The sequence below is a fragment of the Corvus kubaryi genome, unplaced genomic scaffold, assembly GCF_017639235.1.
Source record: "Corvus kubaryi isolate FWS band 111438036 unplaced genomic scaffold, C.kubaryi_AGA036_p1.0 split3-73, whole genome shotgun sequence".
NCBI classification, from domain to species: domain Eukaryota; kingdom Metazoa; phylum Chordata; class Aves; order Passeriformes; family Corvidae; genus Corvus; species Corvus kubaryi.
In genome coordinates this window covers 28,008,532-28,021,309 of record NW_024582091.1, presented here as the reverse complement: position 1 = coordinate 28,021,309, position 12,778 = coordinate 28,008,532, and the positions used below count along the sequence as shown (strand labels likewise).

The 12,778-nt window shown below is 38.5% G+C and overlaps 1 protein-coding gene across 2 annotated transcripts in view; it reads left to right on the top strand.

Annotated features, from left to right (window-relative positions):
• The window catches only part of HS3ST5 (heparan sulfate-glucosamine 3-sulfotransferase 5), a 193,443-nt gene that overhangs the window by 26,451 nt on the left and 154,214 nt on the right, over positions 1 to 12,778 (top strand). The window lies entirely within an intron of this gene.

Sequence of the window (12,778 nt, the reverse complement as noted above, 5' to 3'; positions counted from 1 at the left end):
CACCATGTATTTCTGAATTACATAGTAACCCACATCAAGATAACTAGGATCAAATTGAAGACAGGCACTGAGGAGTACTGGCTTCTGAATTCAGGATGAGCTTCAGCTGCGAGATTTCAGATGATCTCTTTAGGAGATCTGGTTCTTCCACCTTATTGTGTTCCATGCTTTAGAGAGGTTACTGTAGCTTTGGTTGTCATACTTAAGCCAGAATGATCAATCATCCCTGAAATATGTAAAAAATATTCCTGGCAACTTAGGCTGCCAGCCCATTGGCACCTGAATTTTCAGAGCTTTTGATATGCTCATTTTATGTGAGCCAGTCTCCAAATAGCAAGGGCTAGTCTTAAGTCAGGATCACATAATCCTGGGAAAACTGAGTCCCTCACCTGCTTTAGCATAACTACTTGGCCTGGTCCTTGTCCGTCACCTCCCCTTCAGAGAGCACCTGAGAAGACACTGATTTGAGGACTGAATCTCACTGGGAGAAAGAGTTTGAAGCCTTGTAAGAAAAAAGGATAAGGTAAGATAGGCAGGAGGCCGTTATATGTTTGGGCAGCACAGCTGCCCATGAGCTAATTGCTTCTCTCTTTGGAGAATCAAACAAAGCAGAAAATAAAAACACTCAGGTAAAATAGCACTTGTCTGGGCTGGTAGTGGTCTTTTTGGCCAAAAGGTGGGCAGGGGTAAAAACCTGGTTGTGGAGGAAAAGTAGAGGTCCTGATGCCACATCACACTGCAACTGGCTCCTGTCCAAGCCTGCAGCAAAACAGGATTACCAGTAGGATTAGTGAAGAAAGGAGAGATCACTGCTCCTACACATGGTCTCCCCAAACTCCAATTATTCTTGTCAAAAAGTTTTAATATTCCTGATGATACTGTGCCGTTTTTAATATCAGGGTTTTGAGACATCCAGGTGCATTACCCTGTAGTTATTACCCACTGGTCATAGCTCCTGTCTGGAAGTCACCAAAACAGTCCTCAGACTCGGAAAAGCAAAAAAAAAAGCATTTACTACAGCATGTTGTCCTTTGGAAGAGTCACTCATTCAGTGCACGTGTCACAGAGCTCTATCTTTCTCTACACTCACTCTGTCAGGAGAGACAATGTATTCTTCCAGTGCAGACATAAATACCTTGTGTCATTGAGTCCCCATATTGTTGCTGAGTCTCTTGAAAACTCCAGCCTCTTGGCATGGGTTATTACTGGGAAGGGTCTGGTGTGGATGGGTGCTGGAACCCTGCTGCAGAACACGAGCAGGGAAGCTGGGATAGCACCAGTGTGGTGGCTGCATGGGGGCCCATCTTTTGGGTCACAGAGCCTATGTAACTGACACAAGAAATAATCTACCAGAGCAGGGCTCTGCCACTGGAATCAGACTGTGCCAGAGCTCTGGTGGGTCTGGAGACAGATGCACCATTTAAGGATGCCTGTCACAAGGTATGAAGTTCAAAAGGACTGGTTCCAGTGCTCTGACACAACACACTCCTCTCCCTTTTGTTTGGGAGAGTATAATTATCTGGGTCATATCTTACCATCATGTGTAGGAAATGAGCTGTGATGGTTCGATTTCTTCTGTTGTATACCCAGCATCTGAGCCTATTTAGAGTTTTGACCATTTTTTCCTTTCATTTTTAATTCTTTTTTCCTGATCTAGAGGTTATGGTAGGTGAATGGTAGTGCTATGGGTCAGGCTATCTTTTCCAGGCCAGAACAGAAAAGGACAGACAGTCAATATTTTTTATGTGGCATAACTATAAGTTTATAGCTGTAACACCAATTCATTTCAAATAGCCTTTTTTAAGTTTACAGTAACAGAAATGTTTGTAAATAAACACCGACAAAGAGTATCACCCCCTAGAACTTTTATGGGCTAACTTCAGTCCTGTGACATCCCTTACCATTACCCCAGTTTCTAAAATACATGTAGATATGTTCATTAAGAAAAAGCCTTAATTGTAAATAAGGAAAATTATCTTAAAGTGGAGAAAAAACCAAATTTTTAAACCATAAGTCCCCACATAAAAGTACTTTGTTATCATAGTGAAAGTATTATGGGTTAATATCTTGTGAAAATGTAGTAAATAATCAAGAAAATGTTTCTAGAGTTTTGAAAGTTTCATAAAGTAATTCACATTCTTTTTTATATGATGCTAACTTTAAGAATTTTGCAAGTTACTTTAATGATAGCTGCGATCATTGCATTCCATTATGTATTCAGAAACAGTAGTGGAATTTTGTGTATTAGTCTGAATAACTGAAAGCTGGAAGAGACATTTATGCAGTCCACAAATGCATTATGAAAGTACTTAATCTGAGGCAAACACAATTGTATATGCTTTTATTATGTACTCTTTTAGATTTAGGTATAACAGAGTATCTTACAGAGCATTTTAAGATATTAGACAAAATTGAATATATTGCCTTAGTTCATCCTAATTTTAAGTAGTGGTGTTTTGGGGGTTTTTTTTAAGAAAAAGTATTGAGAATTTTTTTTTTTTAAATACTAGTTTTTTTTAATAAGAAAACTTTTGCCAGTGAATGCAGGAACTGTCATGAGGTGGTACATCAAGCTACAGCTTCTTTTAGCAAATAGCTATTTTCTGAATGGCGATTTATTTTTTCCCTCTGAGTTTGCTTAATGATGTTATTCATAGAGTGATAATTTGTCGCAGTGTGGGGTTGCCTGCTCCATGGGAACTCAGCAGGGGCTGGGAGCTGCTGCCTCTCTCAGGTCACTCCACTGTGAGGCAGCAGCTTGTATGCCTGTGGAAACTCACTAACATCCAACCCTCTCCCCAGAGGAATGTCACCCCTCAATTCCTGTTTTGTTGTTTGGTTATTTGCTTTTTATTTCAATACCATGTAGCATCTCAAAAAATCTCAAAAGAAATAGGAAAAAAACTTCTACACATGGATGTCTCCAGTCAAATATGAATTTTATGACTGGAGAGAGTGCTTTCTGGATTTTATGAATGCATTAAGTAGTTTTTTGACACTTCAATGTAAATCTGACAACAGATAATGAAAATATTAAGGAAGAGGACATTTCTGTGATCAAGGTGTATAGAGGCCCAGAGGGCTGGGTCATGACAACGTGCTAGTCTAAAAGTCAAAAGTGATTATGTTCATTATTGAACTAAGGAAGTCTGAATTTTTTCCACAAAATAAAACAAAGAAACAAATTAATAAATACAAAGCTTTCAATATCTTTTGACATGTCTTTGATGTCTGCCTTGTGTACCTGGAGGCAGTGACCACATGTATGTGACAAGTACTTGATGCTGACACAAATATTACTTGAAATGTTATGTCCAAACACATCTTCACATCTATGTTTTCACTTGATTTCTCTAATTGCTAACCCTTGGAGCTTTATTTTTAGTGGCCATTATTAAAAAAAAATATATGAACCATGTTTTCACTATGTTTTATCAGTTCTAGTTATCAGAGGATTAATAAGGGACAAGTATTTTCCCCTGACATTGTAGAATAAATTGTATGTGGCTCAGTGGTTCATCCTGTAAAGTGGACATTGTAATATGATCATTGATTTTTTTCCTAATGACTTTGAAGAGCCCACAAACATAATACTTCATTAGGAGGATGTCCTGGTTTTGGCTGGGATAGAGTTAATTTCTTCTTAGAAGCTGTGTTTTAGATTCAGTGTGAGAATAATGTTGATAAAACACGGATACTTTGGTTGTTGTTCAGTAGTGCTCATCCTCAGTCAAGGACTTTTCCCATGCTCTCTCAGTGTGCAGGTGCACAAGAAGCCAGAAGGGAGAACAGAGGGGACAGCTGAGTTGAGCAGGCCAAGGGGATACTCCATACCATAGAACGTAATGCTCAGTGTTTAAACTGGAGGGAGCTGGCCAGGAGCCACTGATCACTACTCCAGGATGGGTTGAGTGGGTGGTGAGAAATTACTGATATTAATATTATTAATATATTTTACTTTGTTTCAGTTATTAAACTGTTCTTACCTCAACCCACAAGTTTTTACCTTTTTTTTCTGCCTCTGCTCCACATCCTACCTTGTGGCAGGGCATGAGTCGCTCTGGTACTTAGATGATGGTTGGGGTTAAACCATGGCAGAGGAGCTGCAATAAGGTGTGAAATGTAGAACTGAACAGCCCGGTTGGGAGAAGCAAAATTTTCTCTCAATCGCTTCTGTCTTGCATGGACCTTTGGAATTTACCATCTCTATGTATAATCCTCCTTCTTTTACTCTGTCATCTTTAACTAATACCTCTGCTTACCTACTGAAATCTTCAACAGCAAAATATTAGTACACAGAAGGACACAACTGTCTTAATAATAGGCTTTAATTTTTTTCTTTTTTTTTTAAATTACACTTCAGCATCATTGTTCCTTTGGATTTCCTAGAAGACAGAAAGATGCTAATTTAGGTGGAAATGGCCTAGACATCCACAGAGAAAGGGGCAGGGGAAGTGGATCATGGAGAGTTTTTTGAAAGCAAGGACTTAGGAGACATCCTGGACCTATGGATTTGCTTGCAGTTTCTCCACTAAGATGAATGAGAGATGTATAGGTTCAGTGAATTTGAAAATGAGGTTATATAACCTCTGCAAGGGTCCTTGCTATTGTTCATGCTCTCATCCCCAGTGCCAAGCAGAAACCACGTGTCAGAGATAAGAGTTTCCTGCGTCCTAATGCTTCCTGTCTTCCACCTTTTCCTATCTTGAAATCTTCCACCGCTTCTTATCTTGAAATTTGGAGTTCACCCTCTGCCTTGGACTGGATTCTTCACACACAGTGTTGATTATATAGTTACATTTAGACAGAAGAAAATACATCTTTTGGGGGAGAAGAGTGACAGGAGTGTGAACTATAGCTTGTTCTGTTCAGCACTGAGGTTGTCTATAGTTTTATCCAATGTAGTGCAACTTTTTGTAGAGTTCCAGAAAGCTGTAGTTTTTCCTTATGTTCCTATGTAAAAATCAAAATGCCAAATTAACATTATTTCTAGTACTGAAAAGACTTTTTTTTTTTATTTATTGGTCTATTTGAGGCATTTCTGCAATAATTAATAATTTAGACTCATTTTAACTTGGTGCTTAAAACCAATTGTTAATTTCTCTTTATCACAATAATTACTCAAAAGACAGAAAATTTCACAATGAATCTTCAAGCTCATTATAGATCAAGGACAAATGGACAAACGGATGCATTTGTTACTTCTGGAAAGTGAAATTCTTATAGAAATTATTTCTGTGCAGTTGTATAAAATGAAATTTAACAGTGGTAGTCCAATAAAGAAGCTTTAATAATTAAAGAAAACATGTGAAGAATTAAAATCTAGAAATTTTTTTTTTTCTGGTACTACTGTAGACCAATTTAGGGAATATGGAGTGAGTTGATCTCCTTTTTCTTCCCTACCAGAATTATTTACTTAAGTTCCAGTCAATTACATCTATGTAATGTCACTGCAGGCTTAAAAGACAGTGGGGTGGCCTAGAATTATCTTGGGGTTTAATTTTGCCTTTGGAGTCTTTATTACTGGTGATGATGTGTGAAAAGGAAAAAGCACAGCTTGGCTTTCAGAGGCCGGGGTAAGTTTGTTTGGCTGGTGCTTAGGAGCAATAACATGCAAAGCCTTTGTAAACAAGTCACAGACGATGTGCAAATCCCTAGAAAACAATAAAACATACTTAATACATTTTAGAATCTAACCCCAGTTTAACCTGTAGGTACTGCAGAGTTTGTGTTGTGAAGTGATTCTAAAATATTTATTTATGTGCCTTAAGCTAAAAAAATTTATGGTTACAAAGAGCTAGATCATATTAAACAAAGCAACAGGTTCCAAGTATTCCATTGTTCCTCACTGAACTCAGCGGTAAGATCTTGTCCAAGAATTGGATCCATAGTGAATAATAGGTGACAGGCATTTTTTCTAACAAAAGATGAATTAATTTTCCTAAGAAAATTAGCAGTCCTTAAAATAAAGCTGAAGATTTACTCTACTGAGTTTGGACCTGTGTATTTTATGTGCACTTAAACTCCTTAACTACTGAGAGGACACTGCAGTTGATAGTGGTGATAGGTGTGATATTATTAGACGCTCATAAATCTTCTTAAAAAGTACCCGAAAAAAGTTGGTCTACTGTCCTGAAAACAAAATGCTGAACAGCCTGCATTTGCCACCAGTCTTTGAAGAAATATGTTAACTGCACAGTGTCATTAATGCTTGTAAGACAAATATACTAAACTTAAATTAACCTCCTGATACTGCTCTAAAGATTTAACAGTAGATGTGTCCTATGGAAACCCTGAGCCATAGCAGAAGAATCAGTGCCCTCCTCAAGCTCTGATGGTTTGTAAAGCCAAATGGGGTATGATTCATTTGACCCTTTTCAGATATCTACTTTAGGAATGGATGAAGCATTGAAATCACACTTGTGACTTCATGTTTTGTCACTAACCCACGTGCGTTCTGTGAACTGACCGACATCTCCTTTCTGTTTTAGGGGCTCTGTAGTCCACTCATCAGTTTTTGTTTGCTTGTCCCTATAGACATTGATCCCACTTTGCTTTTCATTGCTTCCCATCCCAGGTGTCCATTTTTCATCATTTGATGTGATTCCCTGTACACTCCATTCCCCCTTTTCTTCCCCAATCCTTCTTTCCCTATACTGGTATTCCTAGTGACTCTGTTCTGCTATTCTCACATCAGAATTTGTCATACCTGTTCTCATGTACCTACCACTTTTGGTCCCCATGGCCAGCCATGCTGTCTGCTGTTTTCCTCATTTCCATGGAAGTTGCAATTTCTAATTGTGCCTAAAAGTTATCCTCTCCCCTGTGGCTCTGGAACCCTCCTTCCTTATCTTTTAAAACTTATTTTTGCCTCTGAGATGTATCATGTAGAGCATCAGCCTACAAAAATCTGCTGGGAAGATGGTTAGAGCCAAGGTGGGAGTAGTTTTCTGCAAGGTATTAATTTGTTATCAGTTCTGTTCTTTGAGCTGCAGATAATTGGAAAGGTGCTTCTAGCTGCTTAGGTAAATAGATGGCAGACTTAAAGTTTTTTATTATTTTAATTTTTTTCCTCTGAGAAATCAATATATTTTTGCCCATTGATTGTGGAATTTGAAACAGGGATCACATGGGATATGCGAAAGTGCATGGAAAAAGAAATGCATCAAATTCAATCAGAGGTCTTATAAACATACTTGGTCAGTAAACAAAAGTAAATATTCCTGTCTGCCTTCCTCCATTCATGAGTAAGCAAGTGAGTAAAGAATTAGGAGGTCATTTTACTCAGTTCTTATAGGTAATTATGGCTATCCACTGAGGCTTAGTTTTCACAGATGGATTTATGAAGCTTGCTCAGATTATCTTCTCACTTTCCATGACCAGATCTCTCTTTCCATTTTTTGTTCTCTTTTATCTTGTCATGATTATAGGTTGAAATTCATGTAACATAACTCTCAACATCTACAGTATTTCAGTTAGATGGTCTTTATAGTTGAAGAAAAGAAGGAGGCAGTTTTAGGGTATGATTCATTTGACCCTTTTCAGATGTCTACTTTAGGAATGGATGAAGCATACCAAAGAAGTACCTCCACTACAAAGAAAACATAGAGGAACTAGATCAAATGTGAAACTCTTATTGTTTTTACACTTACTTAAATTAGGAATTTCAACTTAGTGATTAGAACTAATTAATGAAATCCACTCCTGTATGGAGCTGATATACAAGTAATCTCTATCATCTAAGCCTTAATTTAAGAATATTGTTTTCCCTTAAGTTTGACTGGAAGAGACCTTTAAACATACCTAGTCCAACACCACTGCCACAGGCAGGCACATCTTTCACTAGATTAGATTGCTCAAATCCTCATCCAATCTGAACACTTTCAGAGATGGGGCATCCCCAGTTTCTCTGGACAACATGTTTCAGTGTCTCATCACCCTCATTTTAAAGAAATTTCTTCCTTACAGACAATCTAAATCTACACTCTTTTAACCTAAAATCATTTGGTCCTGTCACAACAGGCCTGGGTTAAAAGCTTTCCTCTTTCCTTCTTATAAGCCATCTTTAAATATTGAAAGGCCACAATAAGGTCTCCCTAGAGCTTTCTCTTCTCCAGGCTGAACTCCAGCTCTCTCACTTTTGTCTGCCTAGGAGAGGTGCTCCAGCCCTCCGATGATCTTCATGGCCCTCCTCTGAACTCACTTCAGCAGGTTTACCTCCTTCCTATGTTGGGGGCTCCAGAACTGGACACAGCACTCCAGATGAGATCTCAGGAGAGAAAATTAGAGGAGGAGAACCACCTCCCTCAACCTGCTGGTCGTGTTTCTTCTTATGCAGCCCAGGAAGCAGTCAGCTTTCTTGTACAATTTTGAACATTATTCTTTGTGTCTTTTCCCACAAATGAACTCTACTTGCAGTAGTAGCACATTATTGTCTAGGCGGAAAATGGTAGAAAAAAAATGACAGGATGAAGCAGAAGGAGAGTAGTAGGAATCCTCTAAAATCCCAAATATGATTTATAATGATATCTTGTAAATAAAATCTAATACAATAAATCCAAAATAATTTCCAATATGTCTTACTAAAACAAGCAGAACTTTTTAAAAAATGGTCTGTGATGATTTCTTTACTTAGATCCTGCTTGTCCTTAAAACAATTTGCTGGCATAGCTGGGCTAGGAAGGAGTGAAATGTTTTCATCATCCTGACTGACATAAGTATGCTAGGAAATCCCTGGATGTAGAAATGTTTCTGAAAAAAAAAGCCAATTTGCAAGTACCACTTATTCTATTCCTGGAACGAAACTCCTTTTGCTGTTGCTCTATCTCCATGGTCAGGATTTACCAATATAGACATATGTTAGAATCTGATTATTAAGAGATGCCTCTGCCTGAATTAAGGTGCAAAGGAGAACATATGCCAAACTCAATAGTACAGATTTTATTTAGCAGTAAATGTGAGGTAGAGAGAGAGATCAAAATAGGAAGGGGGTGCCGAAGGGAGAGAGACAGAGAGAGAGAGAGGTTAAGCAAAGATGTCACCACACCGTGGATGCCGATGGAGTCCCATTGGTCCTCTTCTTCTGGTCTTCTTGGTGGTGGGGGTCCTGAGTCATTTTTCTGGAGGTACCACTGTATGCAGCTCAAGTCTCAGATATCCAAGGAGAAGTTCCCACAGCTTGGGCTGGCATGGGTATAAGCAGTGATTTCTGTTCTCCCAGTTTCCCACAGTGGGAATTTTTGTCCAGATTCTAACCAAACCTTTACCTCCATTATACCTGGAATTAGCTCCTTCCTGCTGTGCTGTCTGCACTTTTCTAAAGTTCTGTTGTGGTAGCTTATCTTGTGGGGAGAGTGTTTTAAGACGTGTAACTTCGTTATTTAGGTCCTCACAGCATGGTATAATGCTTTTCTAGCAAATCCTTGTAAATCTAGTGAATGCCTTCTGCCTTTCAGAAGAATCAATCCTTATATTCTTGCTTTTGATAACCTTATGAATCAGCTCCAATGGAAAACCTTTTTCTTAATTGACCACGTAAAAATATCTCCATGTGATATTTGGAACAAGATCATTTGACCTTTTGTTGAGGACCTTTTCTGCTATATAGCCAATTTATACTGGTCTCTTGAGTGGCCACTTATCAGATATGTATATTCATTCAATAAAGATATGCTGTCTAGCTGAATGTGTGCCAAAATGTTATGACTTCCTCTCTTCATTTCTGCCAAACAGTATGAAGTTACTTAGTAATCTCTGGCATATTGTGTTTTGTCACTATGTACGACCTGAATGTATCCAGAAATATGTTATACAGAGCCTTTATCTCTTCAGTGGGTGGGAGAAAGTCAATTACTTATCAAGAAACTGCTGTGTTTAATTCTTGAGGGTATTTAATTCGAGAATATAGAAGGATTTGCATATTCAAGGCATGCTTTTTGTGATATCTAGGCAATACCTGGTTCCATAATCTTCTGAAAAGTTCACAGAAATTATTCCTAGCATTGAGAGAGGAAGGTGCATGCTGCTTTGTGCTCTGGAAAAGAGGTAAGTCAGCATCCCTCACAGCAGCACTTTTGCCACATCATTTTGAGTACATCAGCTTTTACTAGAGTCAGAGCACAGCTGGGTTGTTGAGCAATATGGTCTTGTCAACTTACGGAAAGTAAACTGGTATAAGCAAAGACAGGGTTTTAAATGATCTAAGTCTACAGATCTAAATTCAATTTGTAAATTATCTCATTTTAATAACTTTAAATTGGGATGTGTCTTTTTTGTTGTTGTTGTTGAATTTAAACAGACAACACGAAACCACAAGAAAAAAACCAGAACCATTCTTAATGAGAACATTCATATCAGCCACTATACCTATATGACTTATATGTTATAAATAAAAACATCTGTGTCCAGACAAGCCCCTTCAGACAAGGAATATTTTATAGCTTACCAAACCATCCCTCCTCTTCTGACTGCACCAAAGCTGCGCTGCTGTGCTTGGGGGGATCTTTATTTATACCCTATGTTAGCATAATGCCCATTGGAGATGTGGTTATACCAGTTTCCTGTGCATGAAGTTGTCTCAATGACTACCTTTACTCTATCAGTCCAACAAATATCTCTGCCAGTAAAACAATCTCCCTGCTTCTAACTCATTTATGGGCTGCCTGTGAAAAACAGAAAGCCTGCTTCCAGCTGCTTGGACACTCTCTTCCACCAGATTACACTGTCTACCCAATTACTCCAGCACGACCATTTTATTGTTCTTTACATCTATAAAACTGATCCAGGCTAAAGTGTGACAGAAACACGATATTGTTCCAGCTGAACTGAGATTTCCCTAGGATTCAGCACAGCAAACTCAGTGTGATGAGAGTGCCGCCTAGTAAAAAACAAAGATCTCATTCAGTTGTGTCTAATAGATATTTTTATGAGAGGTGTGAGAAAATCTCATCTTCTGCCAAGCCCTTAATGGTGTTTGCTCTTACTACTAAATATATAAAATTCCTTTGGGAGATTTCTAATACATAACCAACATAACATCACATATATTATCCTGGAGATTTCTCATAACTTGCCACCCCTATTCTTTTACCTTATGTGATATCTCAGAGTTAACTCTTTCAATAGACAGGAGGTGTGAGGAGAAACAAATTTATTACACTCTTATCATGTTAGGACATTGATGACTGTCAAGTGCTGTGTCATTTAGGCCAAACAGTGTAATCCACACTATTAACTGTTACAAACCATCTGAAGAGAAAAGTTCTTGCATGTATTGAAGGTTTCTTTAGGCAATGAAAATGGCAGGACCTAGAGATACGCCGTGCCACTTACACTGATTCAAATGGAAGGTTTAATTACCTCTAATTTTGTTATACCATAGTAAAGCAATGGAAAGAAGTATCTGCTGCTTTGCTGTTGGCTAGCAGAGCTGAGGAACCGACCAAAACAAGATAAGTTATTGCAAAAAAGGTTCTGTCTGGCACCTGGGGCTATTTAATTAGCCAGAGGCTGAACTCTAATGAGAACAAATCACTGGAGGAGAGAGTTTTCTTATTTTTCTTGTTTCTTTCTGAGCAAGGATAAAGTGAAAAGTTAAATGAGGTAAAAGTTCAGATAAGAGCTTATGATTTTTCCATAATAGTAGGAAAAAAATTTTGCTTTCTTTTTTTTTCTGCTGTCTCTGCGGTGCTGAAACCTTTGGACCAGAAGGAAATGAGATGACAGCTGGGTTCTTTCTTATGCAGGGGTGAACACTTTGCAGCACTCACTGCTCCACACTTGTCACTGCCCTGCTGAGTGGTGTGGGTGTGAGAGGTCCCTCACCAGCTTCCAGCACAAAGTGAAACAGGCAATTTAAACAGTTTAAACTGCTAGTCCAAAGTAAGCTGATTTTATTGCCATTGGATTGGGAATCAATTGTATGAACTGTGCTATTGGCTTGTCAGGGGGAGCAGACTTTTCAGCTTTTGGCCAAAGTTGAAAAATCAGCAAGAAGAAACAGGTTGTTTATGGCTCTACAGAGCCCACCAGGTAATTTTTTCCCCAAGTATGCTTCAAGCCTGAGTTGTGGACTAGTTCTGTATCCTTTGGCTGGTGCTTAGTAAACATGACAGATCCAAAATATATGTTAGCAGAAGAGTCAGTATGACAGGCAGCCAGTTGCTTTGGGAAGTATTAAACAAGGACTAATTTAAACCATGAGCAAGCTGATCCACAGTCAGAGGAAGAGGGAGAGCAGTCTCCCACAGTTCCCCTGAGCCAGATTTTTAATCTGAGTCACCAACATGGGCAATCACTTACCTAGGAATCCCAGTGAATCAGACACTCATTCATACTGCCCTTTTTTGTGGGAGAAGATTATAGGAGTGGGGCTGAAATGTCTTAGCAGCACAGATCAGACACTGGTTAAGCCGGATTTAGAACTGTGTTGGTTCTGAGTTTGTTCTGGCTGCTGTAATTGTTCTTCTTCTGTTTGATGGCAATCAAATGTTCACACTGATGTTCACATGTTCACTATTATATTACTTGAAAATTAGCACACTCCTCTTATGAAAAGATCCAAATGTGTCACTGAATTATTGCTCTTTACAGCTGTTGTACATGTAGAAATGAAAAAGTTGGTGAGGCTGGTGTTTCTGTATTCCATTCTTTTCATAAAATACTAAAGTATTTGGAAAAAAAATGCACATTTGTTCCCCTTCCTGAATTCGCCTCTTATTTGGACAGCAGTTCAAATAACCAAAAATAAGAACAAAATAGCTTGTAAAATACTGGTGTA